Raw genomic sequence first — 16,385 nt, 5'->3', positions numbered from 1 at the left:
CCACCAAGTACTGATTGGGCCGCACCGTCTATCTCCATGTTGTAAGTTGTATGTAATTCTGCGTAACTTGTAACCCTATAAAACAATGTTGGCCCAAGACTTTTCTCGAAGAATGTGTCTCATTAGTCGTTTGTCCAAATTTATCAAAGACTCACATTTATATTGCAAGTCTCAGAAATATCTCAACGTGCTTTTAGTGAATTACTTTAGAGTGCAGTGGGTGCTGGTATGTAGGCAAAAGAGACGGCCATTTTGTACACAGCAAGATGCCACAAACAACAGTGTGTTGAATGACCAGTTAATGGGACATCGTGTTAGAAAGAATCAACCAGAGTGTCATAGAGTCACCGGATTTAAATTTCAGCAGCAGAAAAGGATGACGTGTTGACTTACAAGCTCCCAGCTCCCAGCTCCCAACTCCCAGTTCCCAGTTCTCAGCTCCCACCTCCCAACTCCCAGCTCCCAGCTCCCACCTCCCAGCTCCCACCTCCCAGCTCCCAGCTCCCAGTTCCCAGTTCCCAGCTCCCAGCTCTCAGCTCCCAGTTCCCAGCTCTCAGCTCCCACCTCCCAGCTCCCACCTCCCAGTTCCCAATTCCCACCTCCCAGCACCCAGTTCCCAGCTCCCAGTTCCCAGTTCCCAGCTCCCAGATCCCAGTTCCCAGTTCCCAGCTCCCAGCTCCCAGTTCCCAGTTCCCAGATCCCAGCTCCCAACTCCCAGCTCCCAACTCCCAGCTCCCAGCTCCCACCTCCCAGCTTCCAACTCCAAGTTCCCAATTCCTACCTCCCAGCTCTCAGCTCCCAGCTCCCAGTTCCCAGCTCCCAGCTCCCAGTTCCCAGTTCCCAGCTCCCAACCATGTCCGTTGGGATTGTAGACCAGGAATTTGGGCACGCTCAGGATTCATGACTCTACCATGACTTGTCTAATCAAATGGTTGGAAAATTGTGGGGGCTATAAGTCAGGCATAGGCCCGATTTACCACACCCAGCAGGTTAGGAGCACTAAAGCTACGCATTTACCCTAAATAGGAGTAAATGAACAGAGGAGCACATCAGCTGTGGCTCAGTTGGACATCCTAGCCCCAGATTCACTCCAGCTTCTCTGCCTTGCAGTGTTTCTGCCCCTATTTGGGGTGTGCGACTTGGTGATATCACCAGTCTCTGGCGATGGCTGGTACTGTCAAAATACAGCACGTCCTACCAAACAAACTCTGAGTCCCGATGAAGGGGATTGACATTGTCGGTTCAGAAAAGTTGTTCACATTGACAGTGGATTCATAAACCAGACTTGTTCCCCAGTCTGTGTGGAGTTCATTCATTGTGGCTGGGCACTACAGTTAGTTTCAATGCCCCTGAGTTAGGAAAGGGAAACGTTAGAAACAGAAGGAGGCCATTCAGCCCCTCGAGCCTGTTCCACCATTCAACTAGATCATGGCTGATCTGTACCTCAACCCCATCTACCTGCCTTTGCTCTATATCCCTTGAAACCCTTACCTAATAAAAATCTATCGATCTCGGTCTCAAACGTTTCAATTGACCCCCAGGATCCACAGCCTTTTTGGGGAAAGAGTTCCAGATTTCCACTCCCCTAATCAGCCACCATTCCCGCTCCTGATCATTATCCAGTGTTCCCTACTGAGCCGTGTGTGGGAGTTGGGGGAGGAAGAGACGGGACTTGGTTCTGGTGTCCCCCTGATTGGGAGAACCCGCCTCCCGAGGAAATTCCAGGCCAATGTTTCCAGCTGATGAGACATGAACCTTAGTTATAGTTTGAGTGTTGACAGGGAGTCCAAACCATCCCTTAGGACAGCTGTAAGGGTTGGATTACATCACATCTAGGCACAATATACAACAGGAAACATCGCTCTTAAATGAGTTTTTTTGTTGTTTTAATGTGTGTCAGGCTGCACGAAACGCTGTGTTCATGGGGTCCTCTGCACTGCTGCCCTAGTGGGTGGCAAAAATATTGGCCTGGAATTTGCTTGGAGTCTCTCTCTCTCCGCTGCTCTACCATTACCGGAAGTAATCAGGATGGAAACCCTACGCTGGAGTAGCCCCGAGGAAATTTCAGGCCATTATTGGGCCAACATCAATCAAGGGTTCACCCACAGTGTGAGGGCGCATGAGGTGGAAACCAGCAAGGCCCATTTCTTTGCCTCCTAAAGTGGAGAAGGTGAGTTTCCTTTGGGTTTCTCAGTGTTTCTTTTGCTGCCCTCGGCTGTATTTGTCTCCATGCGTTAGTTGGTTTTGCTCGTTTTTAATCCCCTGTCAATATTTGTCTTTGATGTGGAGATGCCGGTGATGGACTGGGGTGGATAAATGTAAGGAGTCTTACAACACCAGGTTATAGTCCAACAGCCATAACCAGGTGTTGTAAGACTCCTTATATTTGTCTTCGTTATTCTTGGCTTCTGCTTTCTTTGATGTGACTCCTTATAAAGGGCGGAGGATGGATGTTCCTTTGGGAGTTCTAAACACGCTGTGTAATTGAAACAAAGTTTGTGAGGGGCCAACAAATGCAGGTGCAATGTCCCCTGAGGCCACACCTGTAACTACCCTAGGATATGAACCCGGACACGTTGGAGGAGTCCGGCCTCTGCCTCTGCTTCACCGTGTTGTGCCGTCTGCCGTGCAGCGATTTGCAGAGTGTGTGGATCAGGGATGGCTCTTCCTGCAGACATGACGTTTTACCACAGCATGAAGCTTCCGTGCCACCAGGAGACACCTGCCACATCGGGCACTCTGTATCAGGGAAGTGACAACCAAGTTCCATCTGCAAGAAAAATGGGCACAATGAAAGAAAGATCTTGCATCTTTCATGACCTCTGGGCGTCCCAAAGTGCATTACAGCAGTTAAGTACCTTTGAAGCGTAGTCACTGTTGTAATGTAGGAAACGTGGCAGCCAATTTGTGCACAGCAAGATCCCACAAACAGCAATGTGATAATGATCAGACAATCTGTTTTAGTGATGTTGGTTGAGGGATAAATATTGACCAGGACACCGGGGGGAACTCCCCTGCTCTTCTTCCAATAATGCCGGGGAATCTTTTACGTCCACCTGAGAGGGGCAGACGGGGCCTCGGTTTAACGTCTCATCTGAAAGACAGCACCTCCGACAGTGCAGCACTCCCTCAGAAGGGTACCTCCAACAGGGTTGGTGAGTTACCTATTCAGGTTTGTAGCCTGCGTGATGGGCCTTTTAAGAAATGTGCGCTCAGGTGAGGACCACAGTCACCTTCACCTTGCTCTGAGAGCAGGACAAACCTTCCTCATTTGCAGCTAGGCACAAGGGTGCTGGGTGACTACATTGACTTGGGTGTTGACTTCCTTCTATGCAGTTAGCACCTGTGTTTTTACTGGACGATGGTGTTCAGTCCCAAACGGGACCACCCTTGTTAAGAGCATCTTCTGCAGCAGGACCTCCCAAAGCCTTCAGCATCAAAGGGAGCCGTGTTGTGCACACCCCGCTGTGCCACTGTGAACAATGAGGCAACATTTCTGTCCCCGCTATGGTGAGCTGCAGCCCTTTAAGAGCTACTCCTTCATCCAATTTTCCCAACTCTACGACGCAGGCCAAGCTCCCTGTAGCATAGTTGAAGTAGAGGGTGCAGCTTATATCAGATAATCAGGTGCAGCTCACCCCTGCTCTGCAAGGTGAAGGTACACCTAAGATTTGGGCCAGTACAAGCCTACTCTTGCTGGTTCGGAAAGTTGGGCCCTCAGTGTTTAGAAATGGCCATATGATTAAGAGTGGCGACAGCACCTGTGAATCCATAGCCCCCCAACATAGTCCCATGGCTTCTGGAGAGGAAGGGAGACACTTGTGTCAGCCATGGCTCAGTGGGTAGCACTCTTGCCCGCTGAGTCAGAAGGTCGTGGGTTCAAGTCCTGCTCCAGAGACTTGAGCACATAATCCAGGCTGACACTCCCAGTGCAGTACCGAGGGAGTGCTGCACTGTCGGAGGTGCCGCCTTTCAGATGGGATGTTAGAATGAGGCCCTGTTTACTCTCTCAGGTGAATGTAAAGGATCCAATGGCACTATTCGAAGAAGATCAGGGGAGTTCTCCCTGAGTGTCCCGGCCAATGTTCTATCCCTCAACCAGTATCATTGAAACACATTATCTGGTCATTATCACATTGCTGTTTGTGGGATCTTGCTGTGTGGAAAATGATTGCTGCGTTTCCTACATTACAACAGTGACTACACTTCAAAAGTACTTAATCGGCTGTAAAGCGCATTGGGATGTCCTTGTGAAAGGCGCTATATAAATGCAAGTTCTTTCTTTTGTTTTAAAACTGATGGGGGCCAGGTGGAAATCAGCATTGTAATGTCTCAGTGAAACAGACATCTGTCACCCATCGACAATGATAGGTGGAGTAATCTTCACAGTGCAATACAAACAAAATCAATACAAACCCAATCATATCAAAGTACAGTGAGATTAGCTTCCTCAGAGCAGTGATTTATGGAAAAATAAACCACGTTGACATTTAATAAGTGCACAAGATAATTATTTCCTTCTTGCTCAATTGCTAAGCGGAAGTTATTGCTTAATTGTACCACATGATACAATCGACACCCAATCAGGGGACAGCTGCGGGCTCATGTGACCAGCGAAAAATTGTTGACATACGACTGTGAATTGAGAACGCTGATGTCACCACCCAATTACAATGCTAGCAGCATGTCACATGGCGTTAGGACCCAATAGCGTAATAAATACCACTGACAGAAGTTAATTTTCAACCGGCTCGGTCCTTCAGTTTGTTTTAGTACCTGCTGTGATTCTGACAGAGGCAAATGAACACTCAATTAAACTGCAATATGAAGCAAGAGTTTAATGAATAAGTAAAAACTAGATTGCGAAAATTTCAGAAAGATTGAACAAATGAATTTGCATTTCGCTTTTCACCCTCTCAGGATGTCCCAAAGCTCCTCGCATCTAATGAAATTCTTTTTGAAATGTAGTCACCATTACTTTGTAGGGAACGTGGCAGCCAATTTGCGCACAGAAAGGTTTCATAAGCACCAATGAGATAAATGATCAGATAATCTGTTTTAGTGATGTTGGATGAGGGGTAAATATTGGCCAGGACACTGGGGAGAACTCCCCTGCTCTTCTTCGAAACAGCTACTGGTACATCTAATACATTACAGGCTGTCAGTGTGCTACTGGTATCGATTGTACCTGTGGTCTCAAAACTCCCTGAATCCTTCTATCGTTTTACTGAGCTGGTAATGTCCAGTTGTCAGCAATGTAAAAGCCGGAGATCGCTGCTGTTTGAATTCTGTGTCCTTCTCATTGTCAGCACTAGGCCTTCCTTCTGAACCTTCTGAAAGTTTGATTTCCGAACGATGTCATTTTTATTTCAAATTGGGCAGATGATTTGCGGCCAGCGTTGCACCCCTGGGGTGTCCGTTACACTCCTGCTCTATGATGTCATCCCGAGGCCCTTGAGTGTTGCTCCGCCGCTGAGCTTATTAAATATGATTTGTGACACTGTCCAGCTCACCCTGTTTGTTAGTGCTCCAACATCTGCAATCATTAAGTCCAATTTAGCCTGATTTGTATCATCTCCCCCACCTCAGGAAAAAATGTGGTTTGCGACATATCTTTACTTGGCTAAAGGCAAATTTCCAAAGAATCTCAGGACATTCTTCACACAAAAAGGGGAGTAACAAGTAAAATGGACTCTGAGTGGATTGTAGAGTCCTGGAATGATTTACGGTCTGTAATCATCCAACCCTATCTGCATATCCTTCTATTCCTTTCTCCCTCCTGTACTTGTCTAGCTTCCCCTTAAATGCATCTATATTATTCGACTCAACTACTCCTTGTGGTAGCGAGTTCCACATTCTCACCACTCTCTGGGTGAAGAAGTTTCTCCTGAATTCCCTCTTGGATTTATTATTTATTTATTAATATTTAATATTTGTGGCCCCTAGTTTTAATCTCCACCACAAGTTATTATGGGTGATAATTTTCAACTTATCACTGGAAACCGCCTTCAAATAACTGATTAGATTCTCCATTTCCCTTCCCATCCCTGCACCCGTCAACCACATTCACTGAGCAATTGATGACGGCGCCCTCTATTGACACTTTCATTCAGGTATTGGTGCAATCGTGTAAATCACGAAATTTACAAATAATCCTCCCCTCGATTAGATTCCAGCCTGTAACTCACTCCTGGGGATCTGTTATTCTATATATAAACCCCCCCGAACCCCTCGATTAGATTCCAGTCTGTAACTCACTCCCGGGTATCTGTTATTCTATATATAAAACCCCCCGAACCCCTCAATTAGTTTCCAGCCTGTAACTCACTCCTGGGTATCTGTTATTCTATATATAAACCCCCCCGAACCCCTCGATTAGATTCCAGTCTGTAACTCACTCCCGGGTATCTGTTATTCTATATATAAAACTCCCCGACCCCTCGATTAGTTTCCAGCCTGTAACTCACTCCTGGGTATCTGTTATTCTATATATAAAACCCCCCGAACCCCTCAATTAGTTTCCAGCCTGTAACTCACTCCTGGGTATCTGTTATTCTTTATATAAACCCCCCGAACCCCTCGATTAGTTTCCAGCCTGTAACTCACTCCCGGGTATCTGTTATTCTTTATATAAACCCCCCGAACCCCTCGATTAGATTCCAGTCTGTAACTCACTCCCGGGTATCTGTTATTCTATATATAAACCCCCCGAACCCCTCGATTAGATTCCAGCCTGTAACTCACTCCTGGATATCTGTTATTCTATATATAAAACCCCCCGAACCCCTCAATTAGTTTCCAGCCTGTAACTCACTCCTGGGTATCTGTTATTCTTTATATAAACCCCCCGAACCCCTCGATTAGTTTCCAGCCTGTAACTCACTCCCGGGTATCTGTTATTCTTTATATAAACCCCCCGAACCCCTCGATTAGATTCCAGTCTGTAACTCACTCCCGGGTATCTGTTATTCTATATATAAACCCCCCGAACCCCTCGATTAGATTCCAGCCTGTAACTCACTCCTGGGTATCTGTTATTCTATATATAAACCCCCCGAACCCCTCGATTAGATTCCAGTCTGTAACTCACTCCTGGGTATCTGTTATTCTATATATAAAACCCCCCGAACCCCTCGATTAGATTCCAGCCTGTAACTCACTCCTGGGTATCTGTTATTCTATATATAAAACCCCCCGAACCCCTCAATTAGTTTCCAGCCTGTAACTCACTCCCGGGTATCTGTTATTCTTTATATAAACCCCCCGAACCCCTCGATTAGATTCCAGTCTGTAACTCACTCCCGGGTATCTGTTATTCTATATATAAACCCCCCGAACCCCTCGATTAGATTCCAGCCTGTAACTCACTCCTGGGTATCTGTTATTCTATATATAAACCCCCCGAACCCCTCGATTAGATTCCAGTCTGTAACTCACTCCTGGGTATCTGTTATTCTATATATAAAACCCCCCGAACCCCTCGATTAGATTCCAGCCTGTAACTCACTCCTGGGTATCTGTTATTCTATATATAAAACCCCCCGAACCCCTCAATTAGTTTCCAGCCTGTAACTCACTCCTGGGTATCTGTTATTCTTTATATGAACCCCCCGAACCCCTCGATTAGTTTCCAGCCTGTAACTCACTCCCGGGTATCTGTTATTCTTTATATAAACCCCCCGAACCCCTCGATTAGATTCCAGTCTGTAACTCACTCCCGGGTATCTGTTATTCTATATATAAACCCCCCGAACCCCTCGATTAGATTCCAGCCTGTAACTCACTCCTGGGTATCTGTTATTCTATATATAAACCCCCCGAACCCCTCGATTAGATTCCAGTCTGTAACTCACTCCCGGGTATCTGTTATTCTATATATAAACCCCCCGAACCCCTCGATTAGATTCCAGTCTGTAACTCACTCCCGGGTATCTGTTATTCTATATATAAACCCCCCGAGCCCCTCGATTATTATGGTCTGCTTTGGAGTTTTAAATTCCTGCGGCCTGAAATCCGTGTATGGCTGTTCTGTCTGTGGTGGTCGGATCCTTAGCCCTCCATTGGGGACAAATACAGACCCTCTCCCAGTTGTTGATGGGGGTCATCTAAAAACGCATGGCCCTTCATGACCTTCTGACATGCTCCATCTCGAACCCCCGGTAGAAATATCAGAGCTTCACTACATTGCTCCAACTGGGGTGAAGAGAAATACACAGAATTACAGCACAGAAACAGGCCATTCGGCCCAACTGGTCTATGCTGGTGTTTATGCTCCACACGAGCCTCCTCCCTCCCCACTTCATCTAACCCTATCAGGATAACCTTTTATTCCTTTCTCCCTCATGTGTTTATCCAGCTTCCCCTTAAATGCGTCTTTGCTATTCACCTCGACCACTCCTTGTGGCAGCAAGTTCCACATTCTTACCACTCTCTGGGTAAAGAAGTTTCTCCTGAATTCCCTATTGGATTTATTAGTGACTATGTTATATTTATGGCCCCGAGTTCTGGTCTCCCCCACAAGTGGAAACATCTTCTCTATGTCTACCCTATCAAACCCTTTCAAAATCAGGTCTATAAATAAAAGTCAGCGACCTGAAACTTCAACTCTGTTTCTCTCTCCACAGATGCGTCTTGGCCTGCTGAGAATTTCCAGCATTTTCTGCTTTTCTTTCAGACTTGCAGCACCCGCAGTGTTTTGCTTTTGTATAAATAAAAGTTGTTGCTCGCAATGGAGTAAGTGGGCCTCTTGGGGAAGGGAGTCGCTCCCCTCTGCGATCGAGTGCCTTTCCCGGTAAAGGTTTGGGGCCTTGGTAAGGCCCCTCGGTGGGACTCAGCACGGCTTTCCGAGGCCAAATAAAGATGCAGTGGGTGGAACTCCAGGCTTAGGCCAGGAACTCCCACAGACGCCACCCCCATGACATTGGGGAGGGGGGGGGGGGTGGAACAATCGCCCATGACGCCCCCACCCTCACTGGACATTCCAAATAAGGCTGCAGAACCGGCTTCCGCCCAATTTTCAGCTCCCGCCCCCCTCACAACCTGGTCGAATAATCCGCCCAACTTGCCTGCCGTCACATATAGAAATAACATGAAAAGAATATTGTCGATAAGGGGTGGTTTTCTGGCTACGTGCTGGTGGATGGAACCTCGTCGGCTGCCAACAGATAATGGAACATGATGGGCACTGCGCCCTCGATACCCGCTGCCCGGTGACGGGTGTCCCGGTTGCTAATGCATTCTCCGAGAGTTATCACCGTAGAGAAATCCCCTCGGTCTCACAATTCCAGGATTCCGTGACTATTTTGCCACCAAACAATGGCCCTAAATTTCAGTCTCCGGTTAGAGCTGTTGGGATTCCCTGGGAATGGTGCGGTTTATGCCAGTTCTCTGTGGGTGTCGCTGGTCTCCTGTTGGAGTTACGGTGAGAGACTGATAGAAAATCCTTGGAATTTCAGGGCCGCTTACTTTAAATGTTGGGTTTTTAAAAGCATAGTATTTGTAGACAGGTTATTATTACAAAAATGCTGGGTGGATAAGTAATTAAGTTGTTAATGAGCTGGTGTTAAATGTCATTTCCCCACAAACTGCAAATAATCAGCAATTAGAAAGAAGCTCACACCCATTATACTGGGGAGTCTTTGATCCAATTTCCCAGCTGCGAGCAGCAACAGATACAAAAAACAAACAGAAACTGAGACCCAGAGGGGACTTTGAAACAGATTGCTGCACAGACAGCCGGCTTTATTAAGAAAAAAAGCTGTAAAGACTTTCACTGAGCCAAAGAGGTTAATATTGCTGGAGGATAGTTAGACGCCATCTTGTTTAAGTCAAGGACTAATGTGGGGATGCGTGTAGTGTTCTTTATTTTGTATTTTTATGTGCAGATAAATTTTGCTGTTTGAAATAAGTAAGTCTGATCATAACTGCTGTTACTACGTTCACCTTACTGTGAAATAAAGCAGTTTCACAATTGGCATCTGGCCTTGTTTCAGCAAATGTTTGCTCGGTCCGCCTTCAAGTGTGAAATGCTTCAGCTCACAAGGGGATATTACTGTTACGCTACTGTACAAGTAGATACAGGGCAGGGCTAGCCAACTCCCACAAAAGTGAGTCTCTTACAGGAACGACTATTGCCACTGAACTCAAGGAGGGATCTATGGCTGACCCAATGTTGTAACACTCAGAAACACCTCAAAGTATAAGAACATATTGTGGAGATGCCGGTGATGGACTGGGGTTGACAATTGTAAACAATTTTACAACACCAAGTTATAGTCCAGCAATTTTATTTTAAATTCACAAGCTTTCGGAGGCTACCTCCTTCCTCAGGTGAACGATGCGGAAATGAAGTCCTCGAAATGAAGTCGCATTTATAATTCACAGAACAATGCTGGTGATAACAGACAGTTTTTTCAACTGCCCGTTGCCAAGGCAATCAGTGTGCAGACAGACAGGTGTTACCTGCCAGGTCTCAGAATATACAAATCACCAAAAAAAACAACAAACAAAAAAAAAAACAGAGATAGAGAGGTAGAAACATAGAAAAGACAGCAACTGACCCGTTATATTAAAAACAGATAACATTTGTTCGCTGGTGGGGTAACGTGTAGCGTGACATGAACCCAAGATCCCGGTTGAGGCCGTCCTCATGGGTGCGGAACTTGGCTATCAATTTCTGCTCGACGATTTTGCGTTGTCGTGTGTCTCGAAGGCCGCCTTGGAGTACGCTTACCCGAAGGTCGGTGGCTGAATGTCCTTGACTGCTGAAGTCTTCCCCGACTGGGAGGGAACCCTCCTGTTTGGCGATTGTTGCGCGGTGTCCGTTCATCCGTTGTCGCAGTGTCTGCATGGTCTCGCCAATGTACCATGCATGGTCTCGCCAATGTACCATGCCCCAGAGCATGGTACATTGGCGAGACCATGCAGACACTGCGACAACGGATGAACGGACACCGCGCAACAATCGCCAAACAGGAGGGTTCCCTCCCAGTCGGGGAACACTTCAGCAGTCAAGGACATTCAGCCACCGACCTTCGGGTAAGCGTACTCCAAGGCGGCCTTCGAGACACACGACAACGCAAAATCGTCGAGCAGAAATTGATAGCCAAGTTCCGCACCCATGAGGACGGCCTCAACCGGGATCTTGGGTTCATGTCACGCTACACGTTACCCCACCAGCGAACAAATGTTATCTGTTTTTAATATAACGGGTCAGTTGCTGTCTTTTCTATGTTTCTACCTCTCTATCTCTGTTTTTTTTTTGTTTGTTGTTTTTTTTGGTGATTTGTATATTCTGAGACCTGGCAGGTAACACCTGTCTGTCTGCACACTGATTGCCTTGGCAACGGGCAGTTGAAAAAACTGTCTGTTATCACCAGCATTGTTCTGTGAATTATAAATGCGACTTCATTTCGAGGACTTCATTTCCGCATCGTTCACCTGAGGAAGGAGGTAGCCTCCGAAAGCTTGTGAATTTAAAATAAAATTGCTGGACTATAACTTGGTGTTGTAAAATTGTTTACAAATAAGAACATAGGAATTGCTAGACAAGAAAAGACCAAGGTCCATCTAGTTCACCTTCTCCCATCCTGGTGGGCGCTGATACAACGATAATGGAATTGTTGACTAATTGATCTCTATCAATGAGTCTACAACAGACCCAGACATGAGGTGAGGAAAACCCCAGTGGTGGAGAGATTTGGGAAACGTAGGTCCAAATTCCTCCCAAGCCTGTTACACTCACACATTGTATATCGTAAATTACTTCAAAGTGCGGACACTGTTGTTATAAAGGTAAACACGGCAGCCATTTTGCGCATAGCAAGATCCCACCAACTGCGATGAGATAATAACGAGGTTATCTGTTTCCTTTTTCTCCCCATGGTGTTGGTTGAGAGAGGATCGTTGCCCAGGAAACAGGGAGAACTCCCTGCTCTTCTTCAAACAACCCCACGGGACCTGTGACATCCAACCAGGTAAAGCAGCGCAGTTACGCTGCACTGTAGCATCACAGGGCTGCTTTTTCCCAGCATAAAACTGTACGACGATGCATTCAGTATCTATAAACTACTGCACTTAAGAACAGTTCTGAAAAGAGAGTTTAAAAATATGTTGCTCGCCCAATTAACCTCAGCGCCCCTGGGCTAGGGAGGGGACTATCCAACCGTTGCTGATCACTGTCCGGTGACTCTTGGTGGAACTTATGGTTCTGTGGAGATCGGGATGGCGAAATAAATCAGGGGTGGTTGCGATGCCTCTATGGGTGAATAGCCTGCAGGCACCCACTGCCGAGGGTCACACTTTTCAAGAGTGAAGAAAGGGGGTGAAAATAATGAAGTATGGGGGAGGGGGGAAGAATGGAAAAATGCGGAAGGGAGGAATCTTCCGTTCTGGGATTCACTCAAAAGGACGTGGCTTAGGAACACAGCTCACATCGAGTAACAGGGTTATTCCGGAGAAGACGAGAGCACCAATATTAATAGCTTTCTCTTGGCAAACTGCGGCGGTGAACTTTGCCCCACTGACAATGTTGTTGCAAACCTCCGATTACGGCAGACGTTGTGTCTGGGCCAGGTTGGGCTGCAGGAAAATCAGAGCCGCAGCAGAAAGTGTGATAAGAGGACCCCACTGTATCCATTCCCATGAGGGAGGGAGTCCGTGGAGATGTAAGGTCCTGTGGGACATGTTCCTTTCTGTTGGTGTTGGTGCTGTTTGTTTTTATTTATCCTCAGGTTGTGGGTGATGCTTGGCATTTCTTGCCCTCCCCTAGTTGCCCTGAGAAGGTGGTGGTGGGCCTTCTGCTTGAACCGCTGCAGTCCGTGTGGTGAAGGTGCTGCCACAATGGTGTTAGGTCGGGATCCAGGATATTGACCCAGCGACGATGAAGGAACAAATACTGAGTTGAAGCCATTGATCTCCGGGCAATGATGGAGTTCTGGTCAGGAGCAGCATCTTCCACACCTTTCCTTGGGCGACCTTGCTCAGTTGGCGAATGGTGGCTAACCCAGAGAGACCTACACAGTGTCAGCCTGGGCTCAGTGGGTAGCACTCTCACCTCTGAGTCACTCGGTCATGGGCTCAAGCCCCACTCCAGGCACCTGAGCAGATAATCCAGTCTGACACTTCAGTGCAGTACTGAGGGGGTGCTGCACTGTCGGAGGTGCCGTCTTTCGGATGAAACGTTAAACCAAGACACCGTCTGCCTTCTCACGTGGATATAAAAGATCCCACGGCCACTATTTCGAAGAAGAGCAGGGAAGTTCTTCCGGGTGTCTTGGCCAATATTTATCCCTCAACCAGCATCACTAAAACAGAGTCATTAATCTCATTACTGTTTGTGGGATCTTGCTGTGCGCAATTTGGATGCCACATTTCCTAAATTACAACAGTGACTACACTTCAAAAGATACTTCATTGGCTGTAAAGTCTTGAGTTTGTGAAAGGGGTTTTCTATTTGAGGGATGAACAAGTCAAAAGTTCTTTGGTGCTGAATGAGTTAATGTTGTGTGAGTGAAAATGGAAATACTAACCTTTCAGTGTAATGTACTGCAGGCCCATCAGGGTTAATCACCAGTGGCCCCTTTCCAGGAGGCCTCAGGTAAGATTTATTAGCTCCTCTGTCAGGCACTCTCGATTTGTCATCCTGCTAACGTTCACCCCGGCTCCCCTCTCTAGCTCTCGCCTGGAGTCCAGGGGGCCCGTGCCTGACCTGGGAATGGTGGGAATCCCACGGCCCCCTCGAAGAACCTTCAAACTCTTCGCCGCCGAGGCCAGGGCGCAGTAACATCCCCCCTCCACCTCCCCTCCACGTCCCCCCTCCATCTCCCCACCCCTCCGCCTTCTCCCACCACCCCACCCCTCGAAAACAAAAAAAAAATGCACTCACCACACACTGGGTCTTTGAAGTGTTTCCTTAAAACAAAAGAATGCAACACAGTCTCTCTCCCTGTGCAATAATTTATCGGCTGTGAAATTTCTGGAGCTTGCTTCAAACACTGAGGCAGGAACCTCTGGTGTAGAGAAGCATGAGGTTAAACCACTCTGAGTAGATGGGCCGCTGTCACAGGAACCCAGTCAGTTGCAGTGACGCGGGTCGCCAAACCTGGTTGGACGAATTCCTGGCGGTTTCAACACCCCCCTCCCCCCGCCACCGCCTCCAACCGCCCCACCCAGTCAAATAGCCCTTTTCCCCATCTCCAGTATTTTTATAACTAATAAACAAAAGTGTTCAAAGAAAATGGAAAAAGCACACAACTTTTTTTACCTCCCCCCGCCTATGATTTTTCTCCCAGGTGTTTTGCTCGCGGGAGATTAATTTTTAATTCCTGGAGACTCCAGGACAATCCTGGAGGGTTGGTAACTCTGATCAGTGATCAGTAGCTTGTCCAAGGCAGCAAACCACATATTGCATTTGACTCCTATTGTGCAGAACTCCTGATGCAAGGAGAACATTTAAACGCAGACTCCCCCTTAAAACACAAACTGACCCTTCACCCTGCCTATTTCTGCCTGGACAGCACACAGTTGCCCCACTGCTAAACACCTCAATATTATTAAACAAATATAATAACTTCCTTCTCCCAGGCTCCTTGTGCAGCTTCAGGCAGTTCCTTGTGGGTTTGAGTCCCACCCCACAGACTTGAGCCCATAATCCAGACCCACACTCCAGTGCAGTACTGAGGGAGTGCTGCACTGTCGGAGGTGCCGTCTTTCAGATGAGGCGTTAAACCAAAGTCCTGTCTGCCCTCTCAGTTGGACGTAAAAGATCCCATGGCCATTATTTAGAAGAAGATCGGCAGAGTTCTCCTCGGTGTCCTGGGCCAATATTTATCCCTCAACCAACATCACTAAAAAAACAAGATGATTTGGCCATTATCACATTGCTGTTTGTGGGATCTTGCTGTGCGCAAATTGGCTGCTGCATTTCCTACATTACAACAGTGGCTACACTTCAAAAGTACTTCATTGGCTGTAAAGCACTTTGGGACGTCCTGAGGTTGTGAAAGGCGCTATTTAAATGCAAGTTTTTCTTTCTTTCAAATGAAAGAAGGGAGCAGGAAATGCCCAGCAGCGTTTGTACCGATGGTGATTTCAGATCACAAAACGTTAACTACGACAAGCTGTTTCTGAGCAGCTTGACCGTGACTTCCGTTCAGACAGCCTGACCTTAAAGTGACAGCCCCTCTTCATCAAGTCTGAGCTTTCCCCCCACCCCTCCCCCACGCACAGGCCCTGGCTCGGCTGGGAGAGGTAATTGCTTGTTTCACACAGACTTTCTGAATAAACATTCCCACAGGCCCTTGGTCACACAAACAAACACAGTGCCTTTTAACAGTCTATCCATCCCACTGTAAGGGACAGGTTCAGAGTGCAGCCCAGGCCCAGGCCCAGACCCAGGGAACAGGCCCATGTCCAGGCCCTGGCCCAGGCCCATGTCCAGGCCCTGGCCCAGGCCCAGGCACAGGCTCAGGCTCAGGCATAGGCACAGGCCCCGGCCCACACCCAGGCCCAGACCCAGGCCCTGATCCAGGCCCAGGAACGGGCACAGGCACAGGCACAGGCCCAGGCCCAGGCCCATGTCCAGGCCCTAGCCCAAGCTCAGGCCCAGGCACAGGTCTTAGCCCAGGCTCAGGCAGGAGTTCCTCAGGGCAGTGTCCTAGGCCCAACCACCTTCAGCTGCTTCATCAATGACCTTCCCTCATCATAAGGTCAGAAATGAGGATGTTCGCTGCTGATTGCACGGTGTTTAGTTCCATTCGCAACCCCTCAGATATTGAAGCAGTCTGTGCCTGCATGCAGCGAGACCTGGACAACATCCAGGCTTGGGCTGATAAGTGGCAAGTAACATTCGCGCCAGACAAGTGCCAGGCAATGACTATCTCCAACAAGAGAGAGTCTAACCACCTCGCCTTGACACTCAACGGCATTACCATCGCCGAATCCCCCACAATCAACATCCTGGGGGTAACTATTGACCAGAAACTTAACTGGACCAGCCACATAAATACTGTGGCTCCAAGACCAGGTCAGAGGGTGGGTATTCTGCAGCGAGTGACTCACCTCCTGACTCCCCAAAGCCTTTCCACCATCTACAAGGCACAAGTCAGGAGTGTGATGGAATACTCTCCACTTGCCTGGATGAGTGCAGCTCCAATAACACTCAAGAAGCTCGACACCATCCAGGACAAAGCAGCCCGCTTGATTGGCACCCCATCCACCACCCTAAACATTCACTCCCTTAGGAACATAGGAACATAGGAACAGGAGTAGGCCATTCAGCCCCTCGTGCCTGCTCCGCCATTTGATAAGATCATGGCTTATCTGTGATCTAACTCCATATACCTTCCTTTGGCCCATATCCCTTAATACCTTTGGTTGCCAAAAAG

The 16,385-nt window shown here is 47.8% G+C and overlaps 1 long non-coding RNA gene across 1 annotated transcript; it reads right to left on the bottom strand.

The window, feature by feature from the left end:
• Positions 1-2,569: 2,569 nt before the first annotated feature.
• On the bottom strand, positions 2,570-14,049 carry LOC137304315 (uncharacterized). Its single transcript, XR_010958553.1, has 2 exons — positions 13,886-14,049; positions 2,570-2,770 (listed from the first exon to the last, which is right to left on the bottom strand). It is a non-coding gene; the product is annotated as an uncharacterized lncRNA (long non-coding RNA).
• Between the last annotated feature and the right edge of the window lie 2,336 nt (positions 14,050-16,385).

Source organism: Heptranchias perlo, chromosome 37, assembly GCF_035084215.1.
Source record: "Heptranchias perlo isolate sHepPer1 chromosome 37, sHepPer1.hap1, whole genome shotgun sequence".
In the NCBI taxonomy this organism is placed as follows: Eukaryota; Metazoa; Chordata; class Chondrichthyes; order Hexanchiformes; family Hexanchidae; genus Heptranchias; species Heptranchias perlo.
Note: the sequence above shows the minus strand (reverse complement) of the source record. Positions and strands in the feature narration are given on the sequence as shown.